Source organism: Canis aureus, chromosome 26, assembly GCF_053574225.1.
Source record: "Canis aureus isolate CA01 chromosome 26, VMU_Caureus_v.1.0, whole genome shotgun sequence".
Classification (NCBI taxonomy): domain Eukaryota; kingdom Metazoa; phylum Chordata; class Mammalia; order Carnivora; family Canidae; genus Canis; species Canis aureus.
This window is the reverse complement of record NC_135636.1, coordinates 46,347,676-46,366,467: the sequence shown is the minus strand read 5'-3', so window position 1 is coordinate 46,366,467 and position 18,792 is coordinate 46,347,676. Positions and strand designations below refer to the sequence as shown.

The 18,792-nt window shown below is 40.2% G+C and overlaps 1 long non-coding RNA gene across 2 annotated transcripts in view; it reads right to left on the bottom strand.

Annotated features, from left to right (window-relative positions):
* LOC144298868 (uncharacterized) overlaps positions 1-18,792 on the bottom strand; it is a 267,260-nt gene that overhangs the window by 147,438 nt on the left and 101,030 nt on the right. For both annotated transcript variants that reach the window (XR_013365741.1, XR_013365740.1), the window contains exon 5: positions 3,101-3,235. This is a non-coding gene — a long non-coding RNA (uncharacterized LOC144298868). The remainder of the gene's footprint in view (positions 1-3,100; positions 3,236-18,792) is intronic.

The following is an 18,792-nucleotide window of genomic DNA, read 5'->3' as shown; positions in this document are numbered from 1 at the left end:
AACCCAAACCTTCCAACATTGAGCGGTACTGTGTCTGCTATTTTGGGTGATGGTGTTGATGGGATAGTTGCTGTGGAAAATTGAATAAAGTTTACTTACTTGCAGATAGACTCATTTAGATTTATGATTTTAAAATGTATACCTTTTTATACAGTCTTCTATAATTACTGTGGTTTGGATTACAACTTGCCATTTGAGATTTTTATTTCAAGCACTCAAATAACAAAAGGCGACCGTTTCTTACATTATCTCCAACACTGCCAGGTGTTCTTCCATCATCAAATTGTTAAAGAAAACACACAAAACATATGTTTTCCATTGTTCCCTGCATAATCGGGAGCTATAGAAATGCAGGATGCTTACACTCTCAGCAGAAATGAGTGAGCATGAAATATTCATAAGGTTGGTGTTTGTGATTATTAAATAAAGGCCAATTCTGGTGAGTTTGCCATTTTGAAAATATGTAGTTATTTATTAAACAACTGAATATTTGCTATTTGATAGATCTTATTATAATAGAAGCTGAGACAGATTCCTCAAGAGGTATAGTGAAGACTCCCAGAAATAAAGGACAGGAAACCCTAGGAGATATGGACACATTCAGGATTTAACACAACCCATACGTATCACCTTCAAGGTCTTCAAAGGATATTGATATCATATTTATTTCAACGTCTGGTAGAGAAGGAGCACTGGGGCCTTTGGTCTTTGGAAGTAGTCACATTGAATCTGAATCCTCCTGTGTCACTTATCAGTTCTCATAATATTGGGCAAGTTACTAAATTTTGATTAGCTTCTGTTTTCTTTTTCTTTTTTTTTTATAAATTTATTTTTTATTGGTGTTCAATTTGCCAACATATGGAATAACACCCAGTGCTCATCCCGTCAAGTGCCCACCTCAGTGCCCGTCACCCAGTCACCCCCATACCCCAGCCACCTCCCCTTCCACCACCCCTAGTTCGTTTCCCAGAGTTAGGGGTCTTTCATGTTCTGTTTCCCTTTCTGGTATTTCCCACTCATTTTTTCTCCTTTCTCCTTTATTCCCTTTCACTATTTTTTATATTCCCCAAATGAATGAGACCATATAATGTTTGTCCTTCTCTGATTGACTTATTTCACTCAGCATCATACCCTCCAGTTCCATCCACGTCGAAGCAAATGGTGTGTATTTGTCGTTTCTGATGGCTGAGGAATATTCCATTGTATACATAGACCACAGCTTTTTTATCCATTCCTCTGTCAATGGACCCCGAGGCTCCTTCCACAGTTTGGCTATTGTGGACATTGCTGCTAGAAACATCGGGGTGCAGGTTTCCCGGCGTTTCATTGCATCTGTATCTTTGGGGTAAATCCCCAGCAGTGCAATTGCTGGGTTGTTTTCTTTTTCTAACCTGCAAAATGGCAACAGCGATAGAAAGAGCCTCCTGGGGTGACGGTCAGTGGTATGGGAGGTAATGTAATGCCAAGTGTCCATCTCAAATGTCTCCCACCTAATAAGCACTTAAGGCATGTTAAGCATGGTTTTATTTTTACTGGTTATTATATCTAATATCTTCTCCTGCAACTGGCATTAACCCTATCCAAGTAGAAACAATGTGCGGCAGTCCCTGGGTCAAACCTGCTGAGGTCAGACCCAGACTGCATAATATATAGATTTGGATTCCCAAGAGCTGAAGTTCAGAGATGCTACTGCCACTTCTTGTCTTTGGGACTTCAAAATATAGGATCCCACTTCCAATCTACAGCCTGAGGATGACAGTTGATTGGCTTATATACACCTAGTAAGATCTGATGAATCAAAATATTTTAGACTTTGTGTATGATTGTTCAAAACATGGTAGCTTTTTGTTATTTAATTCTTTATTTAATATTTATTGAGCATTTGCACTTTGGGTTGGCTGTAAGAGGAGGGATGCCTCAAATGTCCTGCATCCATAAGCCCTCTCCTTTTCTCCTCTCAGTAAGAAGAAAATAAGCTTTGGTGTTCAAAAAACGGCAAATCTACCTCTATGACTCGATTACTTGATATCAGGGACACAAAACACAAGTATAAAGATAGGTAGTGAAACACTCAAAGTTTGAAATGCCTCTTGCAAGAGAAAAATGTTGGAAAAAACTTAAAGCGTCATTAACAATGGACAAGATACATTAACATGATATATTCATTCACTAGGAATAGTATGCAGCTCTTAAAAAGGATAAATGAGAGGCAGTGATTTCATACTGAGAGGTGATGCTGCACAGTGGTTTGGGGCACAATCTAGTTCAAATCACTTTCCTGTTCCCATTGTGTGACTTGGGGCAAATCGCTTAACTGCTCCATACCCCACTTTGCCTCTCTCTCAAACTAGGTGATGCTAGCATGTCTCCCATAGGCTGTGGTAAGGATCACACGGAAAAAGCTCAGAACAATGTCAGGATTAGAACATGGAACATATACGTGTGTGCTTCCTGTCGTCATCACCATCGTTATTTCTGAAGTTGCCTGTCTCAAAGATATGTTATTAAATAAAAAGTCAAGATGCACAATCATGTCTACATATTACTATAGATGTATAAAAAAGCATATGGCAGAGGATGGGAAATAGATGTTTGTATGCATAACACATATTTCTGACTGAGTGACATGGGAGGAAAGGAAGGAGAACTGCTCTAAATTAAAAAAAAAAAAAAGACATTTAATCTGTTTGGGATTTTTACCAAACACACACATCATCTTTCCAAAATCAACAATAAAATCATGCTAGATAAAATGAATACATACAACCATTAATTAAGCAATGATTTTACATTTTTAGCATCTCTTCCATATGGGCCGCATTGATGAACCCAATATTTGTCTATGTGTGTGTGTCTGTGGTGTGTTTGTGGTCTGTCTTGTGTCTGTGTGTCTCTGTGTATCTGTATGTGTGTGGTCTGTATGTGGGTTATGTGTGTGTGTCTATGTGTGTGTCTGTGTGTGTGGACTGTGTGTGTGTCTATGTTTGTGTGGGTACGTGTGCATGTTTTTGTTGTATGCTGGCATCCCAGGGTTTTCATGAAGGGGAAGCAGGATAAAACCTGTAAATTCAGCCCAGCCCCTTTGGCACGTGTTGAATACCTGTAGCGCTCCAATGCACCGGCGTGAGTAGAGGCATCTCAGGTGCAGGTAGCGTGAGTCGCAGAGGAGGGGCTCCTCTGGCCCCTGGAATCTGGAACCTCAGGCGGCTGGATGTGGGAGGCCCCAGAGAGCCACCTGAAATAGGGTCAATTGGAGTCTGTCTCAATACATTTACAAGCCGGTTTTATTAAAAAGAGTGGCTTCTTTGAGGCCTCTGCAGCTATTAAACTAAAGGGAAAAGAAAGCTTAAAAAAAATCAAAACCACCCTCAATCCCCTCTTCGAACAGCACATCCATTTATGTAAATTGTTTTTTATAAGTACCCAAAAGTCACTTAAAGCATTTTACTTAATCCATGTGGGCGAAGCCTCAAGGTTTTCCAGCTTTTGTGTTTGTGCTGTATGGAAGCTTTTCAGCGTTGTGTGGCTTTCAAAAGGTGCTTGCAAGCTTTTCCAAGAGTAACTGTCAGCACACAAGCATTCCAGAGCTGAGATCTCATCCTTGAGACAGGAGCCTGGACATGCTTCTCTGTAGCTTTAGCAGCAAGACAGGTGATCTTGAGGGACCATGTTTCAAAGCATCGCACCCCCTCTCCAACATCGGCGATACATGTTTCTCCTGCCTATGAAGGCCTCAGACACTGCCTGGATCCTGCTTCTGGGGAACAGGAGGACTTGCAGGTCCTTCCAGCCCAGGATGTATGAGAAGGGTAGCAAACCCTTGAACTCTGCACAAAGGTGCCTTTGCACCTGCTGGGCCCCCTGATCCAAATGTACTCCCTTCCCTCCTTTGGTCTGAAGACACAGAGCTTGGTTCTAATAGTGGCTCTGCTTCTCACTACCTACAGCTCTACACACACGACCCGACCTCTCCAGGCCAGATTTTCTAATCTGCACAGTGGGAATAAATACATCCACCCAATGATATCTGAGGTATCCTGTGCGGGACTTGGCCTTCTGCAGTAGTTCTAGGCTGGAGTGACACAGGTACAAAAGAGAAGCCCAGGGAGTCTCCCTTCTAGAGGATCTTAACAGAATATTCTCCCTTAAGTTATTGATAATGATGAAAGCTTCTTCCCAAAGTTACAGATAATGGTGGGATTCTCTTCCGAGATCAGCGAGGGTTTAAAGGGATAATGCCTCCTTCTAAAACCTCACGTGTGAGAATTAATCAAGAAAATGTGACAAAGCTGTTAGCAGTGCCCAGCACAGATGAAGCACTAAACAAGCATGGGTATTTCTCATCTCAGTCCAATTTTCAGTGTCTCAGAGAAGCCACCCAACTGGTTCAAATCCCTGTATTAGAAGCTTTCAGAAAACTTGCTTACCACTCCTTCATGGTACTATCACAGAGGTGATTTTGTATTAACGTGGGTAATTATTCGATTAATTTCCAGCTCTCCCACCGGCTCTCTTCCCTGCTCCATCGGGGCAGGGAAACTGGATTTTTGTTGCTGTTATTGTCCTCCATTCTCTTCCAAGGGCATTGTCAAATGCTGGAAAACACTCATCTTTTCAATGAATAAATGACCACATTGGACCCCTACTCCACTCTTTCTTTTTTTAAGATTTTATTTATTTATTCAGGACAAACACACACAGAGAGAGAGAGAGAGAAAGAGAGAGAGAGGCAGAGACATAGGCAGGGGGAGAAGCAGGCTCCATGTAGGGAGCCGGATGCAGGACTCAATCCCAGGACTCCAGGATCACGCCCTGGGCCGAAGGCGGTGCTAAACCACTGAGCCACCCAGGGATCCCCTCCCACTCTCTCTTTCATTTTAGATAAGCAGACCCTGTACTTTCCTTGGGTTCCCCAAGTCAGGATCTAAATATCTAAATCTAAATGTCTAAATATTCAGCTTCACTACAAGCTAACTCCCTGTGCATCAACTACAGGACTGGAAGGCAGCTTCAGTTTCTCAGGGTAGTGCTGGCATTTTCTTTGACCAAGACCCACTGCCTGATCTTGTTAGGATTTTTAGTTCCTGCTACATCTTTTGTGTTGTTAACCATATTGGGAATATGTTTAGCCCCATGACTAGCTTTTGATGGCCTTAATAGGCTTTATAAGAGGTCTTAGGATGGAGAAATTGTCCCCCAAGTTCTTCTGGTGACCCCCTCAACACATCCTTTCATAACATCAACCTGGCAGGTGCACTGGCCATACAATGCAGTCAGCGATAATTACCTCTGAAATCCTAAACCACATACTGTTTTAGCACCTGGGAGGGATTTAGCTGAATGCCCAAGTTAGCTTGAAGCTCAGACTGGAGAAAAAAGAAACACCTGCTTTTGACACCTTAACAAATCCATGGGCATATTCTGTGTGCTGCGGGAGGGCATGGCCCTACCTTGCTACCCTGTGTTCTATACTTCCTTTCCACTGTGAGTTATTGTCTTCCCTGGGATTTGCCCACACTCTATTTCCATTGCCACTCCAAAGAGCATTTTCATTTTGGATCTGTGGAAGACCAAGGTCACATCAGAGAATAAAATCAAATTAACAGGGTCAAGCATTCAGGACAGGGAAGGCCAGACATGAATGTAAAATTGTCAACAAAGGGGCGACCTTCAAGGCTTTATGTAAACAGAAAGAAGAAAAATGCAGATGAGGATGGGCTAAAGGACTGGCTGACCAAACCTGGAGTCTTCATAAGAAATATGCTGGCACATAGTGGGCACTCATATTTGGGTTTGAATAATTTTGTAGGGACCAAGTGTCCCATTTGGCCCAGATATATGATTTTCAGTGTTAAAACCGAGAAAGTCCCAGGAAAACTAGAACAAGTTGATTACTTTAGATTAGCATACACTGACTTTGGAATTTTCTGATAGCCAGACTCATCCAACTAGTACCCTATGATAACCAACATCTCATGTAGGATCACGTTTCCTTCACTCTTCCTCTCTTTCTGACTTAAATTTCAAAGCCCACGACCAGACTGTGTCCCTATGGATAGGGCCCATGGAGATGGGAATGATGGACCAGAGAAGAAAGAAGTGTTGCCCTTTGATATATCCAACATATTCATTCTTTCCCTTTATTCCCTTTCTGACAAAGAAACGTGGACCCAGACATCTAAGAGCTTTTAAAAGATAATTTCAAAGACCAGGCTGATTCTCTGAAAAGCCATCAAATGCTGTCCAAGAAGCTATTCATGCCCAGCGAGTGAATGAGATGCTTGTGACACCATGGTATGGTTAGTACGGAATGTGGGACATAGATGTAGAGTCAGTGAGACAAGTGATGCAAACGTAACTCAAAACAGGAAACCATGCAGCCTGGAGCACTGGTCCCTGGAGCGCAATTTTTATTCTTGCAATTAGGACGCACTTGAGCCATCGAAGACAGAAAGGAACACTGAAGGAGGCAAAGAATTCAAGTCATAATGGATAAGACTATAGTTGCTACATTTATAGTCCAAAGAGGGGAAGAAAGGAAACTGCTTCAGGGTAAAGGAAACTGATACAATTTCCCCCAGGGTCTGGGCAAAATGATGCCAGAGACTCCTACGCAGGAAGATAGTACGGACGGCAAGGGCCTGAAGCTAACCAAGTTCTGAGCTCGATGTCAGAGTTACTATGCAGCTAAGAGAAAAAAAAAAAAAAAGAAAAGAAAAAGAAGAAAAAAGCCTGGGATTAAATCCTGTAATTGGGCGGCTCCATCCACTCCAGGAATTCAAAACAAAGAGGGTGTTCTGGAGGAAGTTGGGAACAGAGTATATGGCTCTCTTGCAAAAGAAAGGAAGGTTTCTGTGGCTGGCACGTCTCTGGGCACACTTCTAACTCTGCTTATTTGGTGTTCAATTGGACCTCAGCAGGGGCACCTGAGGGGCTCAGTGGTTGAGCATCTGCCTTTGGCTCAGGTCATGATCCTGGGGTCCTCGGATCAAGTCCCACAGCAGGCTCCCCACAGGGAGCCTGCTTCTCCCTCTGCCTGTGTCTCTGCCTCTCTCTCTCTGTGTCTCTCATGAATAAATAAAAACTTAAAAAAAAAATAATTGGACCTCGGCAGCATCACTGTAGGATCCGGAAAAGCAAAACTGGACTTAATTCCAGGAGCACCATCCCCACGCCATGCTCCCCCAGGCTGCAGTGGACAGGAGGTCAGGAGGCCCCTTCTGTAAGGGAAAAAACAGCAGCAGGAAAAGCCTCACATGCTTTCCTAGGTAGTAACCATATGCCGCTGAGAAACAGACCATGCATCAAATCCTTAATTCTCAGCTATTGCAGCCATAGATCGGGGTGCATTTAAAATGTTGCTTTGAGGTGACTGATGTGTCCTCAGTGAGTGCACGCCTGCACCATGCCATGTGCCGGCCTGCCTAGTTACTGCAGGGTATACATTGTGCCACAGTCACACGCAACATTCAACATCTATGTATTAACTACCTACTGTGTATGGCCAACCAGTCTAGGGTCCGGATGTAGGGCAGTGAACAAAACAGACAACATTTCTGCCTTTGTGGAAATTATATTCTAATGGTCAAGACAGGCTAAACACAGATATACAACAGACATTTTATATGAGTACTGCAAAACAAGAAAGAATAAAGCAAGGTAAATTAATAGTTTGACAGGAGCAATATTTTAGGTAGGTCGGTCGGACGAAACCTTTCCAGGAGGAACTGAGCCAAGGTACAGATACTGGGATAGACAAAGACTCAGGCAGAGGGAATAGTGAGTGCAAAAGCCCATGTGCTTGTCACGTTGAAGGAAGCACAGGGAGACCACAGAGGTAACAGAAGCTTCGACCAGAGTGAGGCTTGTGGAAATGGTGACAAGGGCTCAGCACTAAGGAAAATATATTTTGAAGGTAAAATTGGCATGGTGAGACTTCTTTCCTTCCCACACAGAAAACCCATACGGCAGATTTCTCTTCTCACACAGACAACTGTGACCCTCAGCAGTGACCTGAAAATGAGCGTGATGCTTTAAAGAGAGAGAGCAGAGAATTACCTTGTGACATTATGCTTCTACTCTTTGATTCATTCATGCATTCCTTCTTCCACTCATTTACTTTATAGGTATTTATTTGGCCTCAAATGCCTCTCCGGCACTCTGCTGAGCCTTGGTGGAGAAAAATGAATGAGGCACAAGCCCCAGAGTTCGAGGACCGAATCTGGTTGAGGAAAGCAAACAGAGGATTACAGCAGAACAGTAAGGTAGATGGCGTCATAGTGGTTTATTTGAAATGTTCCATGTGATTTGAGGAGTGAAGGCCAGCTAGGGAACTCTTTCACAGAAAGTGAGAATCGAATACAATGGTATCGATGAAAGGGGGAGGAGCTTAGCAGGCAAAGTCAGGGAAGGAACCAGGTGGGGAGAGGGAATTGTAGGCAGAGGGACATTGGATTGAGGAGCTGAGGGGGTGGAAGGTGGGGTTTGGGCAGGGAATAGCAAGTACGAGGAATATTAACCATGTGGTAAAGCTAGAATTGTCTTTCTTTCTCTTTTCTTTTCTTTTCTTTTCTTTTCTTTTCTTTTCTTTTCTTTCTTTTCTTCCTTTCTTTTCTTTTCTTTTTTTCTTTTTTCAAAAGATTTTTTTTCTTTCTTAAAAAAGATTTATTTATTTGAAAGACAGAGAGTGAGATAGAGAGCACAAGCCGGGGAAAGGGAGAAGTAGGTGCCCCTTGAGCAGGGAGCCCGACCTGGGGCTTGATCTCAGGACCCTGGGATCATTATCTGATGTGGCTTCACCCACTGGGCCACCCAGGCACCCCTACAATGGTGTTTCTCAAATTCTCTAATGACTGTGTTCCTTGCCAAGAATGCCGACTTTCAGACCCCTCCCTTGCAGATGCTGATTCAGGAGCTGCCTAGGGGGAAGTGGTGTGTGTACCTTCAGTACCCTGAGGCATTGTGATTCCTAAGAAGACCAGGACCCACTGTTCTAGAAGATAAAGGAGAGCTGGAGGTGGGTGACTGTAGAGATGGACAGGATGGAAAGAAAGGGCTTTGCATGGAAGGTGTATCTGGACAAAATGCACGGACATTGTATGCCAATGATTAAACTTTATGACACAGTTTACATGAGGAAGAGTAGAAGAAGAGACAGAGAACAGGGGGAAAGGAGATGATCAACAAAGGATAATTTTATTTTTATTCTGGCAAGGAAGAGAGTAAACCCTGTCAAACATACACACACTACCCTCTTCTATTATTTCATAGAAAAAAAAAGAACATTTTAAATACCCAAAAGTCAAAAGATACTATCTCACAAAAAAATAATAAAAATCTTAAACTCTCCGTGCTGCCACAACAAATCACCACAAACTTGGTAGTTGAACATAAAACAACTTTGTTATCTTATAGTTCTGTAGGTCAGAGGCCCAAAATGAATCGTAACTGGGCTAAACTCAAGGTGTTGGGCTGCACTCCTTTCAGAAAGCTCTAGAGAGAAATCTCTTTCCTCACCTTTTCTGGCTCTGAGAGGATGCTCACATCCATCAGTTCATGGTCCCTCTCTGTCTTTAAGTCAGCAATGACTGGTTGAGTCCTTTTCTTTCTCTTTTTAATAAAGTATTTATTTATTGATTGATTGATCAGAAGCAGGGGGAGGGACAGAGAGAGATGGCGAGAGAGCCTTAAGCAGGCTCCACACACAGTGTAGGCCCCAATGCAGGGTTCGATCTCACAACTCTGAGAACATGACCTGAGCCAAAATCAAGAGTCAGACACTTAACTGATTGAGCCACCCAGGCACCCTGAATCCTTTTAATATCAAAACTGAAGGAGGTCCTTCATTTTTAAAGAGTCAAGTGATTACACTGGGCATATCTGGATAATTCAGGATCAATTCTTGGCCCCAATATCTTTCACTTCTGCAAAGTCCTTTTTGCCATGTAGAATAACATAATCACAGGTCCTGAGGATCAGGAAGTGGATACCTCCAGCAGGCATTATTCTATACTTCAAAAATATGTTAAGTTGAACAAAAGAGAGCTCTATGAGGAGATCTTTCCATTGTTCTTAGATTCCTTACCTCACCCTGCACCAGCAATGGCCCCATTAGGAGGAACTCTCCTGGTCTATGGGAGAGCATTGAGAACAAGGATTCATCAACATCCTACAAAGAACTTTAAGACTCAGAATAACAGGGTCACATCTTTTTCAGTGAAAAGAATTCTGCAAGTATCCAGTTAACTCAGGTAATACATAATTATTAACCAAGAAGAGGTGACTTGATTCTTTTTTTCTTCCCAATAAAATTAGTAAATTCCTTCAGTGTTATTTTCTAATTTTTTAAAAAAATATTTATCTATTTGAGAGAGAGAGAGAGAGAGAGCTCATGGGGAAGGGGCAGAGGATGAGAGAGAGAGAGAGAATCTCAAGCAGACTCTGTGTTGAGCACAGAGCCCAATGCATGGTGATTCCACAACCCTGAGATCATGACCTGAGCTGAAATCAAGAGTCAGATGTTCAATTGACTGAGCCCCCTCAGTCACTGACTGAGTCAATGAGGGGGCCCCTCATTCAGTGTTATTTTATAGTCAGTGTAAATTGATGTGTTTAAGAATAAAAGCTTTCAGTAGTTCTGCCCCCAAGTTAGTTGCTAAAATCTTCGCCTTAGTATATAGAGCTTAGACTTGTAACATGCAGTAGTTTTATAAGTGTCCTGTCTGTAGATTTTGCCTTTTTGTGGGAAAGTCTCTCTGTAAGTTTGCAACTGACTCAGACAAATAAACCCAGTTAGCACAAAAACTGGTCTATGCAAGTATATTAGTCACTTCTTCCAAAGAATTTTTTAAAAAATAACATCTCACTGAATAATAAATGAATCTAAGGAGAGTGAAGGAAGTTCATTTAGAGGCAGGAGAAAGAGCACAGTGATACATGACAATATTTAATAGCAGAGAGAATTGACTGAGCTCAGCATAAAGTCTGGTGCCTCTCAATCACTCCGGAGTTTGCAAGCTTTGTTTTATTCTTTTGTGACAGATGAAGTTTAATAAAGTGTATTTACTTTTATGGTTTCCTTTGACTTTCATTCTAAGTCACACTCCTTTGTAGAGGTTCAGAATGAGTCACCCCAAAATGTGCCACTTTGGCATGCATATTATTTTGAGGTGAAAATAATCAAGGCCCAAAGTCTCAGGAAGAAACTTTGGCCTGCCCACTAACTGCCTAAAAGAACTTAGATAGAGGACCTCCTCCAGGAAGAGAGCTCTCACCATAGATAACTGCAGTATGGTATGAGCTAAGTGTTCAATAAAGTTTATTTATTGAAATTCTTCTCTATGTTTCATTGCTTCTACATGGCCCAGCAAACATGTGTTCACCGAACATTTACTCTTTTTTATCTTCCTATGAATTTCTTTCCTTCTCTTTGAAGTCCCAAACTCTCATTCCCTTCTTAGTTCAAGAGGACATATATATGCTTTATTTTGCTGTCTTTGGAATCTCATGTTTATATGGATTTGATTTTCTCCTGTTAATCTGTCTCATGTCAATTTAATTTAGACCAGCAAGAAGAATCTTGAAGGGTAGAGAAAAATGTTTCTTCCCCAACACCTCCAACTCTTCAGTTGACTCTTGAATGCTGCGGGAGTCAGAAGCACCAGTCCCTAGCAGTGAAAATTCTCATTTACTTCTGACTCTCCTAAAACTTAACCACTAATAGACTGTTGTGGAAACTATAAGAGAAAATACATTTATGATCTTGTACTATATTTATTTTTAAAAATCCGTGTATAAGTGGACCTGTACTTCAAGGGCCAACTGTATTTTTTCTTAGCCCAGTGTTAAAGAGGGAGCATAGTTATGGAGAACATTGGTTGCCCAGATTGATATCACCAAGAACTACCTGTTTTGGATTTAGTCAAAGAGGAGATAAGCAGGAATGTAAAAGGTCTATGTTTCCTCAATGTTTTCTGTTCTTTTTTTTTTTTTTTTAGACTATTTATTTATTTATGAGAAAAATAGAGAGGGAGAGAGACAGAGAGAGGCAGAGGTACAGGCAGAGGGAGAAGCAGGCTCCACGCAGGGAGCCTGACTCCGCACTCAATCCAGTTTCTCCAGCATCAGGTCCTGGGCTGAAGGTGGCACTAAACTACTGAGCCACCCGGGCTGCCTGTGTTTTCTGTTCTTAAGTTTGTCTTTCAGATGAATCACAGAAGTTCTTCCTGTCTTTCTACATATAGACCAAGAATGAACTACTGAAGATTTTTTGCTCTTGGAAAACTTAACTTTTTAAAATAAACTATACACAAGAGTATAAGGGAGATCATTCATATCACTGCTACTCATAATTAACCACTGTTAATGCTTTGTTCTATACGTGCTCAAAATCTTTTAAAAAAAGTGCTAGGGCTCCAGTTCTGAGTAAGATGGTGTAAACACACTCTACCATGTCTCTCCCATTGGATGCAGTTATAAAACTCAAACAAAACCAGTGGTATCAGTGGGAATACATATATATATATATAATGTATATATGATATATAATATATATAATTATATATATTATATATGTGGTGTGTGTGTGTGTGTATATATATATACATATATATATACACATATATAATTTTATTCTGGTATATCTAAGACTTGAAACACTGTAGCCCAAAGCTGAAAGTTGGCCCCAGTCTCCAAAAGAGGGCTTTAGGTAACCCCACCACCACCATCACCCTGTAATCTAGCTTGAGGATAGGAATAAGGTCCTAACACTCAAGAGAAGATTGCCCTCCCTAATGTAGGCAGCCCTCGCCAATCAGTTAAAGACCTGAAGAGAACAAAAACAGAGCCCCTTCTGCTGGTAACAAGGAACTCCTCATGGCTGGCTGATTTGATCTGGGATATTTGGTCTCTTTCTGCTTTCCAATTGGAACTCCACCATTGACTCTCCAGATCTCCAGCTTACCACCTGCAACTCTTGGGATTTCTCATACTGTCAGCCTCTATAATCATGTGAGCCAATACCTTTCCCTTCCTCTCTCCCTCTCTCTCTCTCTCTCTCTCTTTTTCTCTCTCTCTGAGATGGAGGCTCTGTTCTCTGGAGAACTCTGATTAAACACTGTGATTCCATTTATTAGACATGTCCAAAAAGTCACAACTATAGTGATAAGGAGAAGATCACTATTGAAAGGGCTTAGAGACTGGGGGAGGGAGTTACTCCAGATGGATAAAATGAAGAAGTTTTGGGGGTTATGAAGTTGGTATACCATCATCACGATGGTGGTTACACAGATCTACATATATGTTAACATTCATAGAATTATACACTAAAGAATAAAATAATTTTACTGCATTTAAGAAAGTAAAGTTTTGACACAGCATCATATAAGAGTGAACAGCCTAATGACATACTGTATGCCAATTTCATCTCAGTCTAGAGGAAAAAAGTTGTGTTTTAAAAAGAGAGTGTCATTCCACTGTTTTTCCTAAAATAATGATGTTTATCATAAAGATATCATTGATGAAGAAAATTAAAAAATGTGAAATTTAAAATCAGGTCCAAATGCAATCATGCAGAAATTGCATAAGTAATCTACATAAACATCATTCCGGGTATCTTCCTACAAACCTGCATGGAAAGGTGGATGAGTGGGGAGGTGGATGGGAGAGGAAAGGGAAATAGTCTAGAGAAATGTGATGATATAGATGCTTTAAAAATACAAAATATTAAATATTTTCTTAAATATAACTGAAGAAATATAAAGTTAACAAACTGCAAATCCCTAAGATCCCTAAGATTTAGAAAAGATTATTAATAACATTAAGAGTCAGAATTCATTTTTTAAAAGCTACAGTTTCATAGTTTTGATCTACTCAGTGGTATAACCAAGGACTCTCCTACTTCTTTCAATACCCTCTGCTACCTCTAATTTGTTATTCATGTTACTATTTTTACTTTTTCAGATTTACTATGTTACCCTAAACATATCTGTAGTCACTGGTCATTAATTTGGTGTTTGTATTTGAGTAAGCAGCCTTCCTGTGCACATGGTTGATGTATACACACGTACACATAACCATCAGTGCTTGCCACCAGTGAATCCTTTTGCCAGTCCTCTGTCTGAAGTTCTTTACTTAGATGAAAATCTTAAATGGTCAGATGGCATTGCCAAGGATTTTTTTCAAGGAGAAATTTATAGGCACTTCAGATGGAGAAAGTTGGCCCATTGCCTTTATACTTCCATAACTTCTTGATCATGTAGAATGTCTTGCTGGATGGCTTCAAACTCTTTCCTCAATTTCCTTCTTAACAACCTACACCACCTGTTGCCACTGTACCTTGCCTTCTTGCTAATGCCACAATCTTCCATTAAACCTAGAACTGATGGATTCTGAAGCGTACCTTCCTTAAACATAGAGTTTCCTCATGCTCCTTTTAGAGCCTATCCTCTGTGTTGATGAACTCATGAAATCATTCATAGGACAAACTTTTGAGTGTACTCCATGCCACACAATCTAAGCATGAGGCATACAAAGAATGAAATGATCTTGGCCACGCCCTCTGTGAGACCCCATGCTGTGAGTGGGACCATCAAGGCAAAAGGAAATTATATTGTAAAGAATAGTATGTAATAGGGCCTGCCATAGAGTTATCTGCAGACAGAGGAAAATATGGTTTAGTCTCATATTCATTTTTCTTATCACTTTTTACTACATCTTTTCCTTCTGTGTGAAAAAAAAAAGTGTGATGACAGAAGAGTAAATTATAATCCCAATTAAGCAAATTAAATGTCCCTAAAAGAGCCTTCTCAGCTTTGGCACTATTGATGTTTTGGGATAGATGGTTCTTTGTCACGGAGGGCTATTCTGAACAGGTAGGATGCTTAGCAGCACCCAAGTTTCTACCTACTTGATGCCAGTAATACCCCTCCAGCATCACCAAATGTCACCTGGCGATGCAAAATCACCTCTAGACAGAAGCCACTGCCCCAAATCAACCCTCCTTTGAATCTCCTATTTTCGTTGTTTTATTTTATTAATTGCCTTACAAAGTGGAGACATCTGGTGGTGAGTTCTTTTTATCTTTTAGAGTCACTTACTCACATCTCATTATTCCTTTGAAATGTTAGGAGGGTAAGATTAATGAATTTATTATCTTTAAGTGTCCATTCTGCTGTCACTCTGAGAAATGATATTGTTCTAAGGTGATAGTGAGGGGGGCCAAATTTTCTGGTTATCAACTGTGCTCTTCAGCAAATCACCAAACTAATGTCATATCTAGAGCTATGAGTAATTGTATGTATTATTATTTTTTACATCGGTATCCTATTTCTCTGGCTAAATACAACAGAGCCTATATTTTGATTGATATGCTCCAGGGAGTTACTGGTCCAGAAAGTGGTACAGAGTGGGGGTCCTGGCAAATAGTGAGATTACACTCAGCAGATAGATCAAATCCAGGCATCCGCATTCTTGACACTGACAAAATAATTATAATAAAATATAGCCTGCAGGGTTTCATCTTGAAATGTGTGGATGGAAACTAGAAAAACAAAACAAAATTGCTAAATGTTTAAATGAAGAGCAACATTTTGACACATCGATGCATTTAAATCATGTTTTAAAGGAGATATTATTTTAACTTCATTTTTTTCTTATAAAAGTACTCAAATTCTTTGTGATCGTTTGCAGTTAGACATATAATTCTGTGTGTCAGACTAGAAGTTATAAAAAAGTGAGAGTCAATTTCTTTTTCATTTCATAAACTAGAGTCAGAAGAGACTACACAACAAATTCAGAGAGCTTATTTTACAAAAATAGCTGAGAGCACTGTTCTGTGGCCTTAACATTCATTCATTCAATTCTCATACCAACTTTGGAGGTAATATTTATTTTCATTCTTATGCTACAAACGAGGAAAGGAAGGGACAGAGAGGGTAAGCATCGTGTTCCATGTTGCAAAGCTAGGCAATAGCTCGACCAGGGCCTGAATCAGTCACTCTTGGGCTCAGATTGGTCTCTTTTGTTAATCACTTAATCATTTCATGCAATTTCTCAACAGAAAGAGGCTAATGTTTGGGGCTCGGCTAGTTGAATATCCAACTCTTGGTTTTGGCTCAGGTCATGATCTCATGGGTCGTGGGATCAGGTCCCACCTTGGGCTCTGTGCTTGGCGGGGAATCTGCTTGAAGATTGTCTCTCCCCCTGCCTCTGTCCCTCCCCAACTCTTGCACACATGTGAGCTCTATCTCTCAAAAATACATAAATCAGTCTTTGGGAAAAAAAAGCTGAAGTTCACACATCCTCAATAAGTTAACTGGAAATTATAATTCTATAGAATCACATCACCTATATCTATCTCTATTTTGGGGAAAGCTAGAAAAGGTCATTTCCATTTCAGGGATGTGACCAAGAGTAATCTGTAAGCACCCATAAATCTCATGGTGTACGGGAGTGCCTAAGCCAGTGAGGCGGATGCTGCAGGACAGCTGAGGAAGGGGCAGAGTTCCCTCAGCTTTGCCACCACTTTACCACCAAGTCAATGCAACAGGTCTTCCATGTTCTGCTCTTGTAATTTTGCATCAGACAAACGGCTCACATATCATTGGGCCCCCTGCTGTGCCTAAAATAGTATCAATAAATGTCACCAGGTTTTAATAAATTCAATGCACAAATGACATATCAGGCTTCAAGCTAGTGTAATTGCTTTCAAATTTAACTTTAGTTGCCGTCATGGTAGATTTGTACTCCATTGTAAGAAAGAATAGAAAGACATCTCCTGGAGACTCTCTGCCCAGTTTCTCCTATGGTGACATCTCGTAGAACTAGACACTGACATTGATACCGTTAAGACACAGCCCTGTTCCATCATGACTAATGTCCCTCCTGACACCCTTTCATACATAGCCACACTCACTTTCTTCCCACAATCGGAACCTTTTGGAAATCCTGGCAACCACTAGTCTATCATCTATTTCTCTAATTTTCTCATTCTTTTCAAGGTTATATAATTGAAATCATAGAACGGACAATCCCTCTAGGATTGGCATTTTTCACTCAGCATGTTTCTCTGGAAATTCATCTATGTGCTGTATACACTAATAGCTCATTCTTTTTTATTGCTGAATAGTTTTCCATGGGCTTACACAGTTTATTTAACCATTTGCCTGTTAGAAGACATCTGGGTTATCATCTGTTTTAAGCTGTTATAAAAAAAAAAAAAAAAAAAAAAAAAAAAAGCTGCTATAGACATTCACACACAGGTTTCTCTGTGAACACAGATTTTCTTTTCTCTGGGATAAATGCCCAGAGGTACAATTGGTGGGTGGTCATCTGGTGGTCACATGTTTAGCTACTTAAGAAACAATGTGCCAGTAATATATGATGGATCTGATTTCTCTGCATCCTTGCCAGCATTTGGTTTTGATACTATTTTTTATTTGAGCCATTCTAATATGTATGTGGTGATACCACATGGTGGTTTTAATTTTTATTTCTTGATGGCTAACAGTGTCAAATAACTCGTTGTCTCTTCCCATTTGTATATCCTTTTTGGTAAAATGTCTCAATGTCTTTTGCCCACTTTCTAAATAGATTCTTTTTAATGTTTAAATTTGGACATTGATTATATATTCTTCAGCTTTCATCAGATATGTAGCTTGCAAATATTTTCTTCCAGTCTGTTGCTTGGCTTTTCATCCTTTTAAAAGATTCCTATCAAGAACAAAATTTTTGAATTTAGATGAGGTCCAATTTATTGATTTTCCCTTTTATGGGTTGTGCTCTCAATATAAAGGCTAACAACATTTTGCTAGCTCCAGATCCTTATGATTTTCTTATTTCCTGTAAGTTTTATAGTTTCAAGTTATACATTTAAAACCATGATCCATCTTGAGCTAATTTTTGTACAAGGGATGTAACATAGGTCGGGGTTCTTTTTTTCTTTTTTTCTTTTTTCCTGCCTGTGGATATTCAATTACTTCAGTACCATTTATTGAAAAGGCTTTCTTTCCTCTATTGAACTGGCTTTGCACTTTTGTTCAGAATCATTTGAGCACATGTAACTGAGTCTATTACTGGAGTCTGTTCTGTTCCATTGATCAATGTGTCTATCTTTTTGCCAATATCATAGTCTGGACTACTGCAGCTATATAACTCTTGAAATTAGGTAAACTCATTTATCTCACCTTATTCTTCTTTTTCAAGACTGTTTTAGCTACTCTAATTTCTTTGCCTTTCCATATAAGTTTTAGAATAATTTTGTCTATGTCCACAAAATATCTTGCTGGGATTTTGATAAGAGTTGCATTAAACCATTATGTGAATTTGGAGGGCATTAACATCTTAACTATGTTGAATCTTAATACATGCATGCATGCTAATCTTTGTTTTAATCTTTGATTCTTTCATTAGCATATTGTATTTTCCTAGTATATAAGTCTTGTACATGTTTAGTTAGATGTACACCTGAAGTTTGGGTTTTTGAACTGTTATAAATGGCATTGTATTTTTTGTTTCTGTGTATACATGCTCATTACTCGCATAAAGAAATATGATTTATTGTATATTTATCTTGTATCCTGTGATCTTGCTGCTGAACTTACTTATATGTTATAAAAGACTTTTTTAATATATATATATATATATATATATATTTTTTTTTTATGATAGTCACAGAGAGAGAGAGAGAGGCAGAGACACAGGCAGAGGGAGAAGCAGGCTCCATGCACCGGGAGCCCGACGTGGGATTTGATCCCGGGTCTCCAGGATCGCGCCCTGGGCCAAAGGCAGGCGCCA